Raw genomic sequence first — 22950 nt, forward strand, 5'->3', positions numbered from 1 at the left:
CTACAAATCAACGTGTGCTCCAACCAATTTTCTTCGCACCTGGCCACCCTTTTTTTGTGCACACTGTGCTTATGCTATACATGAGTGTGTGTGTGTGTACGTCCGCTTTGTGATCACCTGGAGCCGTGAACCGGCATTAACCACACATTACTCACACGAAAGAATGCCGAGAAATGCTGCGACCGGCAAGAAGAGCGGCATGTGTCGTTCTTGGTCGCCGTTGCGTTGCCTCGAGGGTTTGCGAGTTTGGCTTCCCTCGCTTAGTCCCCTCTTACCGATCACGCATCGCCACCCGCCCGCCAGCCCATCTCAATAACGGCTCCTCTTCTTCACTTGATTGTATATTTTAAAGTGGCCGTCTTTGGTTGGAGGAGTTGCTGTGTGGACAGCGTCGTTGCAACGGCACACACAGGTGAGGTGAAAAGAGGCGGTGGTGGCGGGTTGTTGTTGGCACTGAGGTGGCTGCAGTAATGCTGCGCTCGAAAAAATATCTTGTTTCATATGTACGATGGACGTTAATAGCCCCGTCAATCGAGTTTGCTTGCTGCGGTCTGCTAATCTGATCTGCGATTGCTGCATGGTGGAGTATGGAGCAACGGCAGCACCATCAAAAGCAACAACAGCACCAACAGCAGAAGCAAAAGTTGCAAGTGAGGAGTTTATGTTGGAAGCAGGGCAAGGCAAACGGCAGGCGGTGGGGAGCTGGGCAAAGCGGCACAAATTCGTGTAGCAGACTAAATTGTGACCGGCGCTTTGGCTTTGACTGTCACTATTGCTACATTGCTGTTGTTGGTTGCACTTGGCTGCTGCAGCAGTTATTCCCAATGGACCGTAGTCGACTCCAGTCTGGTGCCTGGGCTCTACTACGCTTGCCATTGAATCGCTGCAATCGGTCCCCTTGCTGACTTGTGGGACTCATATGCTCACAAAAATATCTACACACATATGTATGTACACATGTGAATCGGCCTTTCCTACCTTTCTTATTGTCTTACTTACTTTGTTTTATTTGCTGCTGAGCTTTTCGTTTTGCCGTTGTTTCTACCGCATCGTCTCGTAATCGCGTAACAAATCATACATATTTGTTGTTGCACTCGGTATCATCAACCACAAGTTGCACGTTCCCTTAATCTTTTACAAACATACAATACACAAACGGACCTACATATGCATGTACATACATACATATGTACATTTGTCTTTCTAGCAGTGTTACTGGCCTATGCTGTCCAATGCTTTGCCCGGTTAGTTAGGAAAGCCTGAACGGCAAGGCATTTGTCCGCAAACAGTTCGTTTCATCTTTTTCTTGAATTGACTTTATTTTTCTTTAACATTTGGATTATTATCGTTAACGTTATCTTTTGTTGTTGTACTCGAACATACCGGTTTATCGGGTATAAGGGAGGTGTATACGCAGCTCTTATGAGGATATGGTTTTATAAAAGTACTTACATTTATGTATGTATGTATGTGCAATTTTCTTTAAAAGCTATGGCAATCCAAGGGTCTGGAAATGCGTTCACATATGCAGCTCTTATTTAGAAAGTACAACAAAACCCAGTTCCCTCTAGTTACTTGGTTCTGTTCTATCGAAGGAGACAAGGTGGAGACAAATCCTTCTGCACTTTAGCCTTTCATTATACATATTTATCTTAAGTTTTGCTATAGCCCAATGCTGTAGAGCCTCTTATAATAATTTAGACGGATTTAGATTGGAGAGAATTTCGAAAACGCGAAATCAGACTCCCTATCAACTTCGAAAGCTCAGATTCTCTAAAGTTAATGAATGCTCCTTAGAACCTTTTCTGAACAAAGTGAACAGTTTTAACAATGTAAGTAGTCCGATCGCAATTACCCTAGCCATGAGGGCTCTCCGAAGATATAAATCCCTATTGGTATCAGCTCTGTTCACCCGCAGGACCCTAACCTGGGATGTTAGCACCGCAAATCTTCCATCGCGGATGAACACAAAGTAATAGCGAATGCGGACGATGTTGCAATACTGGCTCAGGGTAAGTTTCCTCAGACCTAAATGCCATCTAATGCAAACCTCTCTCGGTTCCCTAGTTACCTGTTCAAAAACATCAGTATGTAGTAAAGGTAAACCCGGCTAAGATTCTGTTGGTTCTTTTTACAAAGTGCCGACTATCTCCTCTAATTGCAGCAGTCGATGAGAACAACAAAGTTGTGAGTGATACCCACAGAAAAGGGCTGGATTGCAGACCTAAACAGATACCGGGTGTCATGAACTTGTATACAGTTGGCTGCAAATTTGAAGCGAGAAGTAGAAGAAGTTTGTTTCTGCCGAGACTGGAGACATGTATTTTCAAAGTGTTGGTCATTCAAAAGGCAGCACGTAGCCTCGGAGCGAAAACAAATCGTCCTCTTTTCTGACATTGACACAGTTATGAAATCTTTACATTCACGCTAATAGACACCGCTGAGTTTCTTACTAAATATCATTGATCTTATTTGGGTGCTGACGGATTGACTAGGAAATATACGACCCCCACATCTTTCCCTGAAAGGAGACCAAAAGGTATACAAATGACCATCTTTAAATAGTTTGTTAGAGATCACAATATTATTGTAGCCAATGAAAGCTCGACGTTAGCTGCAATTAATGCCGTTATAAAATTTTTAATATCTCAGTTCTATCGACTAGGTGTATGGTGTGAGGTTAGCACTAACTTTTCCAATTTCGAAAAGTGTAGTGCTAACTTGACAGACGTAGAATATTTGCAGTTCTCTTGGTACTTTGCGCGCTCCATTAAACTCCTTAGAAAATTTTGCTTGGTCTTGAGACCAGACATTTTTTTTTACCAAAGGCTGAAATTTTAACGCGTCAGCCTCTTCGTACTGAGTATTTTTCCCATGATTATTTTTACTTTTTAATAATTTCAAATTAATTCTCGCACATTATATGAAATTAGCCGTGTGGGAATTATGGGAATGTCTGCCGTTTATGTATTTATTTTTTTTTATTTTTTTTTTATTTATTAAAGTAGTCTAACACAACAACCACAGGTTATATTTCAGTGTTAGATACTTCATAGATTAATTTTTTTTGCCAACAATCGGAACATTTGTTTGTATTCCAAATTCCATATTGTTTTGTTAGTTTTGCTCGCAAATTAATAATCCATATTTACGGTAGTAGTAGAATTACCTTTGATTTTATGCCGCAAGGTATATCCGCTGTGTGAGGTCCTTTGCAAACACACACACACACACACACACACACACACACGCATACACCCAAACAAACACCTTCGCAAAGGTACCGTACCCTTCCACGAAAAATTTAACTGACTCAATATTGGCTAACTGGCTGCGGTTTGCGGTCTGCGGTAAGTCAAAACAACATCGACAACGAAACCGCCGCTTACAGACTCCATTCGCTTTACGTTTCGTTGAGTGAGTGCGCCAAATATTTTTTTGCCTTTGCTTTGCAAAAATTAACAAATTCCAGCGAATGTTATTTAAACAGAAGTGGTGTGGTGTCCATTAACGGTCGAGAAAAAATGCGCTACTTTTTCACTGTTGCAATTTTAGTAATTTTCAGTAGTGTTTTTTTGCGGCGGCAGCTTAAAGCTGCTCTTTCGCCTTCAAATCCATCGGCTTTAATGTACCTTCTTCTTTTTTCTCTCTCTTTACAGACAATTCCTCGGCTTTACTTCTTAACGGTATGTACATATCTGAAATTTATTTATGTTTTATATCCTAAAAAAATGTGCGAGTGCAGTAAATTTGGGAATAAGGAGCAGAGCAGAGCAGAGCAGTTAAAAGTGGTCTTAAAGTGGAGCAGCTAAGGCTGTGAAAGACCGGCTGCGGGACTTAAGTTTTTATATTCAAGCTGTGCATATGTTTGAGAGGTGTATGTATGTATGTATGTATGTGAATTTAAGAAAGAAGCGCCCAAGTATGTATGTGCCTCAGAGCTATAGAGGAAGAGCGCGAAAGGCGAAAGGGTGCGAAAAGAGCGAACGAACGTTGTGTATAAAATGTGGGAAAACTAGTTTATGACAACATTACAACACAACGTTGGCGAATAAATGCGCTATTTATGCGAGCAGCTAAAGTGGCAGTAGCAAAGACAACGACAACAACAAGCAATAAACAAAACAACAAAAAACAACACAAAATAACCACGCAGACCACAGGGCTTCGGCAGAAGCAACCACTCGAAGTGATGCATGCAACACAACTCTGCTCGCCTCGGCTCAGCTGCACGGCACTCGATGCAGCTCCAGTGAAGAAGCAACGCCTCTGTGTTGCCAAAGCTGCGTTGCAAGTTTTTTGTAGCCTCTTTTTTCCTTTCCTTTCCATTGCATTTGCTGCTGCAGTTGACTCACCACTCACTCGTCGCCAGGTAGGAGGTGCAATGTGGCTCGGCGCGGCGCTACTCCCGCCGCCTTGCGTTTAGTTTAGGTATTTTTAAACCCACTTAGATACACGCGTGCTCCACGGCACATGCAGTCCACTTAGAATCGCCACGAACTGGCTTACAAATACATATAGCTACATACATACATAAATATCTCTGCACTAAGCCGTATGTGCATGGCACTGGAGTCCATGCCACAGCACCTTGGCTTCACTAAGCTCACCGCCATCGCCTCTGAGGTGTGTAATTCCCATCGCACGGTGCCGTTTACTTACCGGCATTTGTCATTTTTTGCCTACTCCTTTCTCGTTCGTGCGCGTGTGTTGTGTGTGGTTTTTGTTTTCGTTATTCTTGTTTTTTTTTGCTGTTATTGCTGTTCGTATTTATGTTTTCTTGATGAAGCTGACAAAATACGTAGTTATTCTGCATGCCACAGCGCCATTACAAAAAAGTATTTACCATAAGATGGGTCGGTTTAGTGGTTTGGACTGCAGTGGAGGTGGTTCGAAGAGACATTTGGCGAAACGATTATTTAGTGCTTGTCAAGTCAGTATGACGAAAACGAGTAGTTTTAATGCTGAACGCTTTGTAAAGCTAGACGGGGAGTCTATAAGGCCCAAATAAAAAGGGTCGAAGAGCTTTTCATCGAGGACCTTCCGCGAACCCATAAAAGGGTGGCCGGCATCCTAATAGACGCTTTCTTGCGCCTTCCTGAGAGAAGAGGTAGGGAAATGGGAAATGAGACCGGAAAAAGCTTTCGTGTTGTACCTAAGAAGTTCAGGCCCATAAGTCTGTCTTCGTTTCTTCTGAAAACGCTCAAACAAGTGATTCGCCTTCATGTGAGAAACGGAATTACTCGAGGTCGTCTGTGGAGACGATGTAAAGTAGGTAGAGGAAACCCCTATCCATAAAGATTTTGTAATACGGATCTTCCTCAAAGCCGGGGCTCTTCTACACAACTTTCGCGCCTAAATGGGGTGGCGTTTCTTCAACGTATAGTGAACAGAGCAACGCCGTCGTTGTCAACGACCTGCTGGGGGAGATGTAGAAGAGGCGATGTCTGGTTATTTCTGAACATCGTGATATACATAGGTCACTCACTCATTCATTGAGGGCTTCGATTTACATGGATCCCTGGGTCTCTCAAATGGATTGAAGATTGAGGGATAGTCTGCCATGAGTTCTCCAATGTTTTTCTGGTAGAAGTAGCTACCATTAAAGAAGAATTGAATCCACTACTCCAGAGTGTGACCTCAATAACGGAGGTAAGCATCTGCCAAGCGGCGTTCTCCTCAACTGTGTTGAAATTTTTATTTTATATTAGTCACAGGACACAGTGGCATTGCGGAAAACTGCATGGCTGACGAGTTGGCGAGGAAGTGCCCTTGAAAAGGTATACCCAGTTAGAGAGGGCGTGCGTCACTGACCACCTAGGTTCCATCCTGGGCAGATGTGCCTCAAAGAGCTCCACCGAAACGTAATTTAACTTTTTTTACTCAACACGTTTAGTATTCTGTAATAAGGAAATATACGGCAGTTCGCAACCAGCTCCTTAATTAATCCGTAGCCCGTAACTGCACTTGATATTACTACTTTTTGCACAAACTGACCCCAATCATATTTTGGATCCACCCCTTTTCTTACTTATTCGCCACATTTGCGTTGTTTACTTTTTCACTACGGCAAAAATTTCCTGCAATTTAGTTTTGCTGTTTAGCATATTTGCGTTTTATGCATTCTTTACAGCGATTTTCTTGTCAGCTTTTATTCGCACGCACATTTTCGAGCAACCACAATTTGCAAGCAGCAATCTTTTGCTTTAGCCATTTCAATTGTTTTTTTTTTATTGCTTTACAACTTGCTGTTTTTTCCTTCCTTGGGATTACAGTCTAAATAATGCAGAAATGGGACGCATAAAAATAATAAACTAATAAACCAATAAAATCGCAAAAAAAAATGGAACATTTGTGCGTGTGTCATTTAGATGTTTTTCTGCAACGTTAGAGGCATAAATCTTTCTAAGCCGCCCCCACATCCACCTTCCTCTTCGTGGCATTTGAACCTCGCACCTTTCGCGGCATCTCCCGCCGCTGGCTTTCGTGTGTTGTAAAAATAACTGTATAAATATGCATAGGAACTGTATAAGGAATTACCGACTGTCAGTATAGTAACAGTACTAATGCCATGAAATGTGACGAAATTAATAACTTCCTTAATTGCCGCCGACAACGCCAATACCTCTTAACTCACCTCAGGGGCGTCTTTAACAAATGAAAGGCCAGCATAATGATTGAGTTGAGCATTTACAAAATTCGTTCGTTGCGGTGCCTACACAGCGTATTACTTATATGAATTCATACATACACAAACACATACATATGTACACACAAAAAATGGACAAATGTACTTCGTTGCGCCTCAGGTTTTGCCATCGCAAGGAAAAATAAAAATATATAAAAGAAGTCGCCGCCAAAGGTTTTGTAATAAGTTTCGAGAAAGCAAAAAAAAAGCTGGGCCTTAAAAATAAAAATATGGCGCCTGTTATGCTCAGTTAAGGCAATTTGCAGTAAAATATGATGTGGCCTCGTTGCATCATCAGCAATCAGCCTCTAGTCTCTAAATAAGTAAGTACAGCAATGAAAATGAGCAGGAATAAGAAGTGATTGCGCCGCGAACAAGAGATACTCAGTACTTTTATAGCAAAATTAAATGTAAACTGTTTATAAATCAGAAACAGAAAGAAACATAGAGTTAAGGTGCCTTCCAACTATAAATTGAATGAATTGAGCTTTTATTGATGCTTAATTAACGTTCTCTGGAATATTTTGGCAAGAACATTTAGGATCCATTTGATTCGCTTCACACATATCTCAGCAACATTTCTGCTAAATAGCAAATCCTCTCCACTACATCTAAGATTTGGTAAGAATGGTGGGACTTGTTTGGCTTGTCTCCATACTTTTTCTCTGGGTTGCCCATTGGAAGTTCCGTATATGTGCTGTCGATCCGAGGTTCCATAACACTTGCTTTCACAAATAAAGTCGAAGAGATCCGATAGCTTCAACAATCTCTGCAAAGCTAGTGACTAAGCGAGCCCTGTGAATCGACGCAGGAAGTGGCAAATGTAGTCCCCTTAGCAGCCAATACGATAGCTTATTTCTTGGTATGAACATCTTGGAAGCAACACCAGAATGCCCTGTGATGGCATGGCGCGTACAGAGGGAATGAGTTTCAGAGAACTTCCTTTTTCCTGCTTAACTCCGAATGGCTTTGAAACCCCACAATCCTTTCCGTTGGTTGACGCACATGGTCCAGCAAGCGATCAAAACTTGCCAAAAGTCAAGTATTGAATTTGAATCAAATCATGCGTTTTAGGTGACAGTAAATAATACATTTTTTTTTTAGACAGATCTACCGATTAACAGACAAAGTGAAGTCAAGCGCCGAAAATATTTCTCTCAACCTCATCAAAAATTATTTTACAGTGGATTGAAATTAGCGCCTTTTAGCACAAACTCTTTATCTTACAGGAAATTCTAAGTAAACAACACTTCAAATTGGGTCTCGGATTATCACGTTTGTCTACTATCAATTGGGCATTATTCAGTTGAAGAAGTACCCAAAAAACCTAAACTTGCTCCACGGTGGTATTTAGGCCCGTATGCAACCTATGCTTTACAAAAAAAACAAATCTACACACAAAAAAACATTATTCCACTACCCTTTACAATTTTCAATGAGAATTCCGATCGGAAAAATAAAATTCAAATTAAAAATAGAAATAGAAATGGTGTTAAGATTTCGGGGAATTTGCATTCTACTTAAAAAAAAATCCCTTTTTAATTTGTTTTGTTTTTTTTTTTGCTTAATTTGAAAGCTCACTACAAATTGAGATCTCGCCGATATTCGTTTGCTGTTTGGTGTTTCTTGTTTTTTGAATTTAAATCACCCATTCTGAATTTCAAATGAGCTATGCAATGCCGCCAAGGGCTGGGGTTGGGGTGGCAGTTGCTGTTGTTGTTGTTGTCGCGCACTTGCAATGCCTCATTTTCATTTTGTCACACATTTTGTTGCATCTGTTGCAAGTTGCAGTGCTTTGACGCGCACACACACACACACGCACCTTATTACATACATACACACACACATACATACATACGTGTGCTTGCATAAAAATATATATATTTATGTTCAAGGAGAAGTAGAAGCAGCAGCGAAAATGTTAAGACTTAAAAAAGAATTAATAACATTCACACTTGGCACGCACAAGTCGGCACGAAACGGCAACACCAACAACAACAAACACACACGAACAAATGCACGGGCGGGTGGACTAAGCGTGGGGGGGAGGCGAGCAGGCGGGGCTGGGGTACTACATACATATGTGACAAAAGTGTTGTGTGTATTTTAAAAATATGCAGCAGCAACAAAGACGACGACAACAACAACAACAACAACAACATGTGGCTTAAATCAACATAAGTTACAACAACAAAAAAGGTGTTGGGGAGGTGGCGAAGACAAAAAAAACAGTCCGACAACTTGCTTGCCAACTGAATATGTGTAAGAGCTCTCGCATGTGCGCGTGTGTGTGTGATTGCGTGCGTGTGAGAGATGGGGCAGCAGGCAGGCTTCGCTTGGCTTTACTTTATTTTTATTTTTTCTTGAATTTTTCACTTCACAAGTTTTCCCTTTCTAACGGCTATGCAAGCAGCCGACAGTCGCACGCTTCGACCTTCTCGATTCTATTCTCAGTAGACCCAGCCCTCTTGTTGCCGCCCGCCCTGCTGCCGCGCTTGAAGGTTTGTCGTATTTTTTTTGCTTTAATTTCCTTTCATTTTTCTTGTCGTATGTTTGCATTTGTTTTTCTCCTCGTTGTTGTTGTTGTTGCCTCATTTATTGCCTCTTCTGCTGTTGTTGTTGGGATGTGTGTGTCTCAACGCTGATCCCTGATGGGCTGCGGAATCATTAGTGTTGCCGCTGATGATGATGGCATTGGATGTTTGTTGTTGGTGGAGTTGTTGTTGCTTTAGTCCGATTTTCGCCCCCTTTTCCCCCCCCCCCCCCCCCTCTTTCCACATTTGCCTTTTTGTTTGTACTTGTTGTTGTTGTTGTTGCATACCTTGCGTGTCCAGCATACAAATTAGTTGGTTCTATTTGCACCAGCACTGGCGTTGGGATTTCCAGTGCTACGGGCGACGAAAGTGGAATGTGAACCCGTGGGGAAATTGAGCGAATTCTCTGATCAGAAATACTTTTTCTTAGGGCAGAGGTACTATGTAAATCTTGTAAGAGATTTCATAACAAATTCAAAAGGGGGGTAAGCACTTGAAAACTAACAAAACGTTTGGGTGAGAAAGCTGAAAGACTTCGGTCGACCAATCTACATCCTCTCTGCCACCGCAGATAACCAACGAGCTAGAAAGCCTAACGCTTAAACCTTACATAACTAAGAAAATTGACGAAATTCTTCTAAATCACTGGATATGAAGTACTCTCGGCCATCCTTATCAAAGGGAGAATCTTGAAACTTTTGCATAAAGTTTCGGAAATAAAAAAATGACTGCTACTGTGGAAACCCGTTTAAATCTTCGTTAATAGCGAACCAAAGGACAATTAGGCATGGGAGCGGAAACAAAATGGTTTGGGGATGTTTTGTCCTGACAAGGAGTAGGTCCTTTAATTTGTATAAAACACAAATACGTCGAACTAAAGGACGTTCATCAACGATATCACTTTGAATATTCATTTTATTATCGCTATTGCTTGAGAATTTTTAAGTGCGTGTTGTGCGATTTGCTTAAAAATAAAACTGTTTTACTTAAAAAAATTAGTGAATCAAATTTAGAACTTTCTGTAAGCTTTCAAAATTACGGCCAAGTTGGGCCAAGCGAAACTCAACAAAATGTATAAAGTGGCATTTCTTACGTTCATTTTACTATATATCAAGTTGCCCTTTTTTGTGTTAAGCTTCGTGGGCCTTCAGGGCCAGTTTTTCAGTGCTAGTTTAAACTTAGATTAAGTCAACTGAGTTTAAATTGAACAGCTGGCTGACATTTGATTGGCTGATTTAGTTTAAGCCAGCAAGGTCGGGCGTTTAAATTGAGTTTAAACCAAGGCCGTGCACTGAAAAACTGGTCCTCAGAGGCCCGAATTTCAGTAAAAGTTGGCTAATCTGGATTAATTAAAACCAGCTTAATTCGGACTATACGGGTATCCGGATTACCTGAGAAAAAACTCCTACAATTGTTTCGTTATTTATTATGTTAAAAAAAAAACTATAACAATGACTTCTACACCATGCGACAAAAGATTTCACATCAACATTTTTACCAGTTTTGAATACTTTTCTTTTGCTTCCTTTAATTCAAATTCGGGTGATGGATGTATGTTACGAGTGTTCTATGAGTTCGTCCTAGATAAATCAGATTCCATTAGAAGATTCCAAACCTATTAATATTGGCTCTAGTTCAGTGATTCCCAAAGTGGGCCCATGGAAGACTCAACGGGGGTCCACGATGACGTGAGCAAAATATGGGAGTCCATAATTTGAAACTGGGCGTCCACGAAAATTTATCTGGTTTCGATGTAAAGAACCACAATGGTTGCTTGATAGCCTCTTTATTTAACTCAATATTTTTTGAGTGGTGTATAGCGATCTTGACGCACTGCTGCACTTACCGTCACTTTGTATTTTCATACGTGGGGAAGCCTTAAAGGCCACCTGCAGTCTGAAAAGAACCGGATGCCTGTTGTGACAATAAGTGGGGCGCGGCGAAGATTGCTGGCGGCAGAGATTTAAGCACTTTTGTCTTTTCAATGCTACAGGATAGTACGCCACCATTACCTTTGTTGACGAGATTCTATGATGTTGAGTTCCCTGAGACTGAATGCTGGTTTGGGTCCATCGCTGAGACCGGACCCACACATTGTCGAATCTTCACTGATGGCTCCAAAACTGAATCTGCTTCCAAAGCTTCACTTTTCTGTAGGGGAATATGCTTCGGTCTTCCAGGCTGAGGTAATTGCAATACTCAAAGCCATGGACTACGTGGTGGAACATACATTGGTGGAGGGGAAGGAGTTTACGTGACTGCAGTGACAACCAAGCTGCGCTTAAGGCATTGACCAGCCCTCACTTTAAAACTCGGAGCGATAAAAATAAAAATGATGCCATTAACACAAATAAACTATTTGACATATACTCCACGTGCAAAGTCTTGAGTGAGCCGAACATTTGATGAGCTAATGGTGAAGATAATGTAAATAACGCTAGCGCTCGCAGTGCTCTTTAACAATATCCGTCTTCCGATCGAGAGAGTATTTTGATGTATTTACGAGCTCTATTTTTTAAAACCTACAAGTGTGTAATCACATCATTTTTATAAACTCACCCGCGATGCAAATTTACATTGTTAGATCTAGTTTTCACATTTAATTTTTTTACGAACTTTGGGAATATTTAGAAATGTATCAGCAGGGGGTCCACTGAAACCAGTAAATTTTTGAAAGGGGTCTACGAGAAAAAAAAAGTTTTGCGAACCTCTGCTCTAGTTGAAGGCATGTTAATGGTTAAATTGGTTTTTATTTTCCCACTGTCTGCAAACTGTTTCAGAAAAAGGTCTATGGAGTAAACCTCGGCCTAGAAGACAGAATCGTCTTTCCCCATGCCGGTTAATAGAATCCATTAAGGTGGTACTGTAAGCCATAGCCCACTGCTCAGACAGCTTAAGGTCGTTTCTCTTTCTAATTCGATCTGAAAAGAAAACTTCGAAGTACATACCTCTGTTTCTATGTAAAATAGACTGAAAAATGGGAAGGAAAAATGGCAATGTTGCCGTTTGTTTGCCGGACGATTGTGCCCTGTTGGACTGCCACCTTTTACCTACCAACGCCATTAACTACCTGACACGCTTGCGGATCACTTGCCGTCGGAATTACAATGCCTCTGTTAACAGCAACAACAACTAAAACAACAGCGCACTGGGCAAGAAGTAGTGCCGGCAGTTTTTCTGAAATCTATGCACAGAGACGACGGGTGTAAGGTGTTGGCGATAAAATGCGTTCGCTTGCTTGCTCGCTCCACTCCGAGCAAAGGGGCTATCTATTGGACTGCTGCTGTCTGTTTGTCTCGGCTTGTGTGTGCGCTTGTGTGTATGGTAATGTATTTTCTTTACTTTTTCACGTTTGTAATGTCCGTCCGGGTCGGCTGTCATTTAGAAGTGGTTGGTGTTGTTGTTGTTGTTGCACCACTCGCTAGACAGGCACTTTGCTGCTATGCGCCTTTGATATTTGTTGTTGTTGCTGTTGTTGTTTTGCAGGGAAAAGTATCTTTTAGCACGCACACATAATTCAGTCGGCACTAGTGCGAACAACAGCAACAACAACAACAACAACAACAGCTGGTAAAATAATGATGATGATGATGGCAACAAACACACGTGAAACATTGTTAATAATAATAGCAACAATTTTGTAGTTTAGCGCCTGGAATTTGTACATTTAATTTTATTTTTTTTCACGTTTTGCTTTATGTTTTTTTTTTGTTTCTTTGTGCTGTCGTCGTTAAATTGTCTGTGTAGTGTTTTTCTTCGCCTTCTTCCTCTTTCATTTGCTTTTGTCAGTCCTTGGAGTTCATTCAATTTTCAATGCGTTCGCATTAGTTGCCACTTTGCCTTTTGGCTTCTTTTTGTTGTTGCTTTTTATTGTATTCGTATCGCATTTTGTTGCTTGTTTGTTGGCAATAAATTTGTTAAAATGTTCATTCCGCTGTTTTGTTTTTCTTTCCCGCTTCCCGCCAGCTTTGTTTGTTGCACGCACGTTTTCCACGTTTCCACCTTTTCAAATTTTATTGCATTCGAGTTAGTTTTCAAAATACATAAAGAAAAGATATGAAAATTGATACCCTTGCCTCTCTCCCCTATCACATTTCCATTCATTACTGTTGTTTTCTTTTAATTTTCACGGCAGTAATTTGTGACCTAAAGGTGACTACTTACTGCCTTGTGGCAACACTGCTGTGGGCTAGTAATTAGTATCTATGTAAATGTATGCACTCATATCTAAATAAATACAAAAACACATCCGCATTCGTAGATACCTGCGACAAATGGGGAGGTTCGGTTCACTTTCAGACTTAAGCCGAGCAATCATTGATGTGAGCTAATTGATTAGCGTCGTGTTTTTTCTGTGAAGGAAGGAACATTCATTTCATTCATTTTGAGATTTGGTCAAAAGCCTTTTAAGTCAATAAGAATAGTGCTTGCTGAGATATGTACTGAATTTTCAAAGATGGCTTTGCTTGGCTAGCCTTCACAACAAATCTAGAAAAGGGAAGATGAAATGCCTCGTGTCAACTCTGTTAGAACACATAGCACTGTTGCCTCCCGATTCGATCATAAACACCGCTGAAAATGTTATCCTTGATGTGTAAGTCTTATCTGCTCGTCGTTCTCTCTAATGAAAATCGTGATTTTGAATACAGACGACTTTTGAATTTGTCCATGTGGAATTATTAACTGTATTGCTAATAATGAGTAATGATGATTAAGAAGCGGTATTACCAGTGGACGTTACATAACAGTGTGCCAGTGTTGATTTTCTAAGTACATGTCTACCTTTTTCGGACCTTTTCTAGTTAAAGGTGATAATTTTTTACCTAACCATTACTATCGAAGAAACTCTCAGCTCTAATAAAAGCTCAAATAAGCTTGTTAGACGAATTCCCCATTCGAAGTTTTTGTGTTAACTTCTCAGAAATGCAAAGTCTCAAGGAAGTTCTAGTGAGAACGCAAAATTTTTCTAATCCAGCGATGTGCAGAGAGAGCTTTTACTCTGCACGCGCCTATACAATGTATAGAAAGCTTAAAAGAGCTTTGCCCGCGGGCAAGGCAGTTCCCATCAGTGTTCTAGTCCCACATAGACGCTTCAAGATTTTTCTCTCGCCTGCTCTGCTGTGACTTCGTTTATTTATTTATTTATTTATTTAACTTTTGCAAAAAAAACTCTTTTGGCAAGCGTGGAGATGGCCATCCTATATATAAAATGCCTTTCAAACTTGTTTTACATTTTTTTTTTTTTGCACAAGTTGTTTTTACTAACGTCAAGGCCTGGAAAACGATGAGCAATCTGCCTCATGGGAACCAAGAGTTTGAATCAACAAACCACAGGGATATAAGCCACATTCGGAGGCACGGTTATGCGATCAAGCCACTATCCTAACTTGCATCCCTCTTTGGACCAATATTCTTCAGAAGCCACACAAAGCAACCCCTTTTAAATGGAAGCCCCATTGGTGTCCACTTTCCAGGGACTTTATTATCGGAAAGGTGGCACCACAAGAGTTGTAGACTGATATTCTAAAGGCTGTACCAAATAAAACTTATGCTTCGAATATTGACTTGCTAGTATCGGAACTATTTCTGCACGTTTATGTGCCAAAAGTTCTTCAACGACTCGGCGCCAGTGAGTCATCCGCAATCGTATGCTGCGAATGCCGCATTACACGAAAGCTAGCCTTTCGACATAAGCCACTATTCCATACGACCTGGTTCAGGCTGGTTCTGCAATTCACTTCCGAGAGAATTTCAACCAAAGTAACTTTGAATTCATATTGAAAGGGGTTGTAGTTCACTCGGAAACGAACTGCAAAGCCTGCCAGCGGGATTCCACAATTTGCTAGTTCTTTCATTTGCAACATCCTTTAGAGAGGAGAAAAAAGCAGAGCCAAACTAGCTGGGTCTCGAGTTAAGCTCTGTGCCTTCGTCACATTGTAAGACATTGGCGCTTGCTACCCGTATATAATTTAGGGAGAGTGATGCTTGGCGTGTTTCGCAGTGGTAAATTTAGTCTTGTTTTGTCCAGTCTATCAGTCCACTAATTCTCTTTAATTCCTGTATGCACTAGCATCCGGCAAATACATGTAAAGTCTGAAAAAAAGTCTAAGTTCGGGCGGAGGCGAACATTAAATACCCGGCGCAAGTTTTTAAACTAGTTTTATCACCTAACGGTCCGATTTTAAAAATTTTCAGCCGTTTGGTATGTTGTATCGAGGCCTACAACTATGCCAAATTTGGGAAATTGGTGGAGCAGCTACCCAGATGCAGGGCCTGCAACACTGTGGCAACTGCTTTACTGATAAAACTTTGCTAGAAATTCACACCGAACGTGATATCTACTTTAATAAATCTCGCGACACTGCGGTTGTGATTGCAAATCGAAGAAAGCCATACAGTTTTTCTATTTCCGAAAACTACCGTTATGTGGGAGGTAGGCGTGGTTATTGCCGGCTGAAAAGAAGTACACATACCAAGCTTCGTTAAGATATCTCAATTCTTACTCGAGTTATCGTGTGCACAGACGGACGGACGGACGTACGAACGGACAGTCAGCGCTTAATCGATTTCTTTCTTCATTCTGATCATTTATGTATACATTTGTCTATATCTCGATTCGTTTTGGCTGTTACAAACAACTGTTATGTGAACAAAGTTATAATACCCTTGTGCACAAGTGCGCCCGGGTATAAACATTTTTCTATTTATTTGATTTCATTATTTTTTTTTTTAATTTTTTTTTGTTTGATTTAACATTTTTATCTGCTTTTAGCACCATCTTTGGAGAGCTCGAATATGCCCAGTGGTATTATTTATCCCTTGTTAATCAATTATTTCATACGTATGTACATAAGTATCTATCCGATCTCCCTGTGCGGCTAATTTCCATTACAACATTCTTTTAGAGAAAACAATCTAAATAAATATCCATATTTGTATGAGAAATATTTCTAGGGATTACGCTTTGTTGTTATTGCTTTTACATGCAATACATATTGACGCCGCTTTTCACAAACGCCGCAGGCTTCTCCTATCAGTTTTTTGTAGGTATGTTTAATTTATGTTTAAAATCTTCCAACAAATCCGTAAAATTGCTAATACCCAAATATCGTTTTTTTTGTTCTTTTCATTTCCATTTTGAATTCCACTTTTCTTCTTTTTTCGGTTTTAATTTCTCCTTTTCAATATTTACCATTTTTCATTTTCATATTGCCCTAACCTTTTTCCATTAGCCATGTTATTTGCTTTGTCGTTTGATATTTCTACTACCATTATTTGTATTTGTGTTTTAACTTTTTTTTTTTGGTATTCTTCACTTTTTTACTTTCTTTCGAGCGTATCTACTTTCAATATTTCAAAATTTTTATTTGCATTCGCTTGTGTTTGTCTGAGTTTCAGTGGTTGTGACAGTCTAATAACGTGGTGGCATTTGGGTTTTTCTATTCGCTCGCAGCGTTTATATTTTTTAATTTCCCATTTTCCGTTTGTTTGTTTGTTTGCATTATTGCTGTGCCGACACAGTCGTCATGGATGGGGTCGTCAGCGTCGACACTGACTCCGGCCAACTTAAATTCTAATTCCGCCGACACCTTCACCACTACTGTCATTCTGTGGCACATTCGTCTCCATTAAGATATACGAGTGAATATCTGCCTGATGATGATGACTCTACGTTAGAATGCAACGCAACACGTACCACGTAGTTATGGGTCGTCAGACGACAGTCATCCGTCTCGGTTTGACGCCGAGGAACAGTGGTGGTAAGCAGATAAAATTTCCATTTGTCGCACTCCATCGCATTAAGTATGTATGTCTTCATCAATCACATTTCGGCGTAGGCCACATTTTCCCCTCAGTTCTTTGGGTTGTCATAATTTACTTATTGCAAACTGACCCATCGGTTTTTGTAAATTGAATATGGATACCTTTTTATTGAATTTCAAACGCCTAAGCAATCTCTTACCGCTATGTTGCAATCTGCCTTCAGCAGACCCAGAAAGTTTCGTAATTTTTTCTTCTTCAGTCTTCATAGGGCCATGTGAATTTATTCCCAAATCGCTACAGTTGCTTTCAAGCGAAGGTAGTTGCCGTAAAAGAGGAAATGCATTGGATGTCAGTGAAGGATTTGAACATCTGAGAACATCAGACGGTCGAAGAAATGTCTAAATAAAACTCGGAAATGTGGGAGAATAGCTCTCTACAACCAACTTTTTGTAATATGCCCAGATAATTTACGAGTATATCACAACTGCAATGGCCTATAGGTCCACCCATAAGACTATGAATTCTCAAGATTTTTGTGACTGAGGCCTAACAAAAAACTGGGAGGGGGGGCTTTGAAAGTTAAGCAAACCCGCAAGATGAATTCTTACCAGCTTCGTTACGGGACCCTGCGCTTTTGAAGAAGTTGTCGGAATAAGAAAGAGGAGGATTCTATCCACCATTTCCTAGATAAATATCCAACCCTCCAGGCAAGGAACTCAAGGTTTCGCTTTTTCGCCAGATAGGCAGTGAAACTATCGGGCCACCCCGCTTTCATCTGATTTAGTACTCCGTGATCTTTCCTAGAACGTCTGTTGGGGCTTAATCTTATGAAGACTCCCACCCCCAGTTGCTTCGATAGGTTAGGTTAGGTTAAACGGGCAGCTCTGAAAAAGAGTTTACTCGGAGGCCGCAGAGGCCCATTGTGATGCCCATGGGGGTTACCCCAAGCCTATTCCTACATGTCTTCGAACCATTTTGATTTTCTGGCGAATCCTAGCAGTCCTTCCAGAGGAGCTTTCCCCAAGATATCCAGATTCTCGAAGAAGTGTGTCCCCACGAAACTTGAGGCGTTTTCCTCGAAGTGCTGGACACTCGCAAAGGAAGTGCTGGACGGATTCTAACTCCTCCTCATCCCTGCAGCTTCTACAGAAATCATTATGCGGGGCTCCGAACCTGGCGGCCATATGGCCAATGGTCCAGTGTCCCGTTAGTATTCCTGTGAGAAGCCTGACGTTTGACTTTGAAAGCCTTAATAGACTCCATGTTCTTCGTTCATCGAGCCGTGGCCAGAGTGATCGCGATACCCTGCCGGTGTGAAGGTTTACCCACCTACTGTTGGTAGCTGCCCTGGTCAGTCTCGCAGGGGGGTTTTACGATTTGGGTCGCTTCCCCGAGCCCCATCTCAGATCCCTTCCTAGCACATTCGTCCGCTTCCTCATTTCCCGGGACACCACAATGTCCCGGTACCCAGTAAAGATTGATTATGTGTAGCTGTAGAGCTTGTAGGGATCTTCGGCATTCTTTAACGCATAACGAGTTAGTCGTTGCCGATCCTAAGTCAATCATGCCCACCAACCTTGCTTCGATAAAAATTTTAAATTTTCTCGGTAGGGAAGCAAGGCACTATTGTTCTACGAATTGCATCAAATTCCACACACTGTGCTGTGCGGTTCGCCAATCGCCTGCCAAACCGCAAGAATAATGCCTTCCTTCACTGGCATTTCGGCGACATGTCTGCATTCCACTGATGCCACAACTTCGTCTTCTTCTTCTGCTTCTGTTTCTGCTTCCATTTTCTCCCTTTGACAGCACGCGTACATATTTGTTCTAATATATCTTCATAACTGCAGGATTGTCTGGCTGTCTTTCGGCTATTTTCGCGCGCATCTCACTACACTGCCTACTCGCCCCGGCCACCTCTGCTAGCTCTGACGCACAGCAGCACCAAATACTTGCGCCGAGTACTTTTTAGGTCCTCGACAGGCTGTGTGTCCAAATATGAAAGTGGAATTTCACATTCCACATTTATGTTTGTCTGATCTGTGCAATACTTTGATTGTCTATGAAGTAGAAATGTAGTTGCCTGTCTGTACTTCTTCTGTTTGACTAAATATTTGGTTGGCTGGCAGCGACAGTTATTACTTTTACAAGTATTTAAGTAAGAGTGCGTGTATGTTTAGGAAATATTTCTGTGTGCATGTCCCGCCTGTCTTTGTCCAGTCACACATACACATACATATATGTGTGTGCAATAAATATTTCCACTTATTTGTATGAGTGTATCTAACTGCGAGCGCATTTCAAGTGTTTGTCCCACTTGAAAATTTGGCATCAAATGTCATCGTTCGCACAATCTATTTCACTGGCAGTGCAAGTATTTCATACACACAAACCCATACTCTGTGCAAGCATTCGACGGGACGGGACGGCATGGCTGACTGCCTGACTTTGCTCTTTGCTGCCAACAATGATGACGGACTGACTGCCCCCGAGTGTGCATGGAGGAGCTGTAGCGCTGAGTGGTTGGAATCGGGTTGACTGGTTGGCGGCCTGCTGCCTGCTGCCTGCTGCCTGTCTACTACTCTGCTGGCGATGTTTGCTTGGCAGCTTGCTTTTGAATAGATGACGATAGATAGCTGAATGGATGGATAGCTGTATGGCTCGATGGATGGATGGATGAATGCCTCAATGACTGGCTATGCCACTGCGCGCCCATACAACGCCATCAACACCGTATCTAAGAGGAGCGTTTTGTTGTTTTTTTTTTTTGCCAGATATGTGTTTTGCTATTCTATTATTCTGACCTTACTTTTGGTGTATGGCTGCTCGACGTTTTTCCTGTTTTTTTTTCTCACAATTCGTTTCTTCATTTCAGTGCTGCTTATTTTTGAAGTGCTGTCGGCATTCTTTCACTCAACGGCCCATTTGCCGGGTGAAAGTGTGGATTTAAATGAGTTTTTAAGATACTTGTGCACGTTCCGCAGCGCAACATTCTGCGTCCGCTCGTTCGTTCGTTCGTTCGTTCGTTTAGTTATGAATGAGATGTTTTTGTGTTTTTTTTTTTCGGGGAGTTATTTGTTGTTTACGTCCTTTGACTGCCAACCAACCGTCCCAATTGTCGTCATATAGAGGTTGTAAGTATGTAAGCTGGGACCGCTTTAGTGTCGCGCTGTAGCTCATTTTCTGTCGTTTTAATGAGTCACTTACTTAATTGCGATGTGTAGTTATCTGTCTTCTCCTTACTTTAAAATCTTTTTGACTCTGATTTGTAGTCGAAACTCATAAGTGGATTTCAAAATTTTAATATTTATGCGAAGCATTTTTGCTGGTAGCTCGCTGGTGCTGCTGTCTCATTGTCTGAAGTAGATTTTAGACGCGTGTTGGCGTCAATAAAATTTGCCGCTTATCTCAATTGCCGGCACATAAAATGCTCAAGAATTTTTCAGAAGCCATTAGGAAGTGTTCATTTATTATTTTTTAATAGCTAAAGGGCTACGTGACTGTCGCTTGGCGCTTGAGCAAATGAATCATCCAGAAAGCGCAGTAAGAGGAAGTTTGTGTCAAAAAATTTAAATTCATATATCAACTTTAAAAATTTCAAATCGTCGTCGTCAATACGAGAGGCTCTTTATGAAGAATTGAAAAATTTATAAAGAAAAGAAGAAACCACTTTAATTAACATAAAACCATTTGCGTTCCTCAACTCGGACACTAGTATTAGTGAGGGTAAGCAGACTCCCTGATTAGTGATTCGCCAACGGGTGAAAAGGTGACTGCAAGGCACCTGAGGCGACGAAGTCAGTAGGAAAAGTAGGCCGCTATTTAAGCGAAGGCGAGTACCTGCAATACTGCGCCCGGACAGACAATGGGAAAGCTTGAGAGGAAGTTTATGATTAATTCGTTTTTGCACTGTCAGCTGGGAGTCTGTCCGAGCATACGGAAGGAGGTCGCATACCGAAAAGATCGCACTTGCTCGCATGTTCGACACAACTGCCCGCATCCTGCAAAAGAGGATGTTGCACAAGTCTATTTTCTGGTGATGCTAACTCCAAATATTCCTCATTCCTGGACTTGGAGGGATTTTTTGAGGTAACGATGCTTAGAGGGTTCTCCTCTTAAGATGTCATTGCATAAAATGTACTGCACCGACGGTTGTTGAGCCGAGGCCATTGTAGTATCGATTTAACTGCCATACGATTATATATCTCTCTCCTTCGAGGGAGTTCTTGGACGCCGATCAGTTCGCCGAGTCAAAAAGTTCTGACTTATTAGTGGATTGTGGCACTAACTTGCAAAACACTCCGTTGGGTAGCGCAAAAGGAATCCCGACTGGGAACAAGCTATTGGACTTCATTCTGTCATCGAAGTCAAATTTGTCACCAACAGAAGACACGAAGTGATTGATATGACTTTAACGAACAAAATTATGGCAGATCACATGAAAGGATGGATGGCATTGGAAGAGCAAGTGCCAATGGTCGGAATGTTCAAAAGTCGGACTGGGAAAAGTATAGGTTTTTGAGAAAGAATGTGTGTTAAGAACAAGCAGGCAAGGGAAATCGCTCCAAAGTTGGAACGTTGAACTTACCAATCCTCGTTACATGTTCTGGAGACTTCAGAAAAGGGGGTTGAAAGTTCGAAAAAAGAGATATTAAGTATAAGAAACTTAGACTCGAGACTTCTGTGGTGATATTGATGTAAGAGTCTGCAAGACTGTGTAAGGATACGCTCACACAGGAAGAGGTGCCTAGCTGAACGCAGCTAAGTGGAGCGATGTGAAGGTATGGGTATTCACACTGAACGGGAATGAGCGGAGCCTTTTCCATGGAACCTGCTGCAAAGATATCACAAAAATTCACTTCAAATACTTCAAAAAGTCACCCATTTTTTATTTGACCCTCTGAAAATGGTTTTCTGTTTGACACATCACTCTCTTAGATACTCCTCTTCTGGGTAGCATGTTAATTCCTGACTCATGCAGAGACATGCTATCCCCCAGCTCTATGAGAAGAGGGACCTTTAAGACTAAAGCGATACATAGCATCACGGGTTTTGAATGAAGAGGCAGTGAAATTTTCTGCCGTTTTGAGAACTTTTAGGTCTCCTGATTTAACTGAATTGCTAAAGTGTGAGAGACAAGTTCATAAGAGCTCTAATAAATACATATATTCTTATCACACTTTGTAGAAAAGTTATAGCTCAGTTATGCATACTTTTCACTGTTATGCCATTTATACAAAAAAAATCAAAACCCAGCAGACTTCATCTGGGCTTACAAGGCTCATTTAACCAATTTCTTATGTGACAACTCTCATGCAATGCCAAGTATGCATAACTCAGCTATTAGGGTAGTCTTCATTCTCGGATGAGCGTAAAGCATTTTTGTGCTAAAATACTATTAATATATTTGTTTATTTTTCTGTTTGTATTCAGTTTTAATTCCATTAGACTAAATGTTGATTTAACTTAAAGATTTATTTTTTTTTTAATAATTTTAGTAATAAAAACTTTGTTGTTTCATCTTAAAATTAAAATTTGTAGATATATTTTAGTTTTTATTTATTTAGTCCCACACGATGACCTTGCCTATAATGTACATATACGCACCTACAAATGTGTGTTCTTGCATGTTTTCTACAGAATATTTATTTAAAATATTTCGTTTTAATTTTGTATTTAAAATTAAATTTTATTTTAAGCTCTCCAACCGAGTTTCCATTAAGCAATTAAAATAGTTTACTTTATTTCCACAAAATAGTGCAAGCAAAAAGAGAAAAAATAAAATAAATAATTCAATCACTTTTTTATAAATCGCTGGCTTTCCACAACGCCCACGCACACACGCACACTGACGCAAATAAAGATTTAGAATTTCCACAAGTAATCCACTTTATGAATGAATCTCACAACTGCAGTAATGACGCTTACGAACGGATACTAATTCGCTATGGCAGCACTCCCCCC

At 40.9% G+C, this 22950-nt stretch overlaps 1 protein-coding gene across 5 annotated transcripts in view; it reads left to right on the plus strand.

Annotated features, from left to right (window-relative positions):
* LOC118741397 (box A-binding factor-like) overlaps positions 1-22950 on the plus strand; it is a 124479-nt gene that overhangs the window by 73161 nt on the left and 28368 nt on the right. For 2 of the 5 annotated variants that reach the window (XM_036473353.1, XM_036473354.1), the window contains one exon: positions 3660-3686. The exons of the other annotated variants lie outside the window; for them this stretch is intronic. The gene's annotated coding sequence lies outside the window, so the exon portion shown is untranslated. The remainder of the gene's footprint in view (positions 1-3659; positions 3687-22950) is intronic. 5 annotated transcript variants of the gene reach the window in all.

This window comes from Rhagoletis pomonella, unplaced genomic scaffold, assembly GCF_013731165.1.
Source record: "Rhagoletis pomonella isolate Grant_MI unplaced genomic scaffold, Rhpom_1.0 Rhpom_scaffold_00006, whole genome shotgun sequence".
NCBI lineage: Eukaryota > Metazoa > Arthropoda > Insecta > Diptera > Tephritidae > Rhagoletis > Rhagoletis pomonella.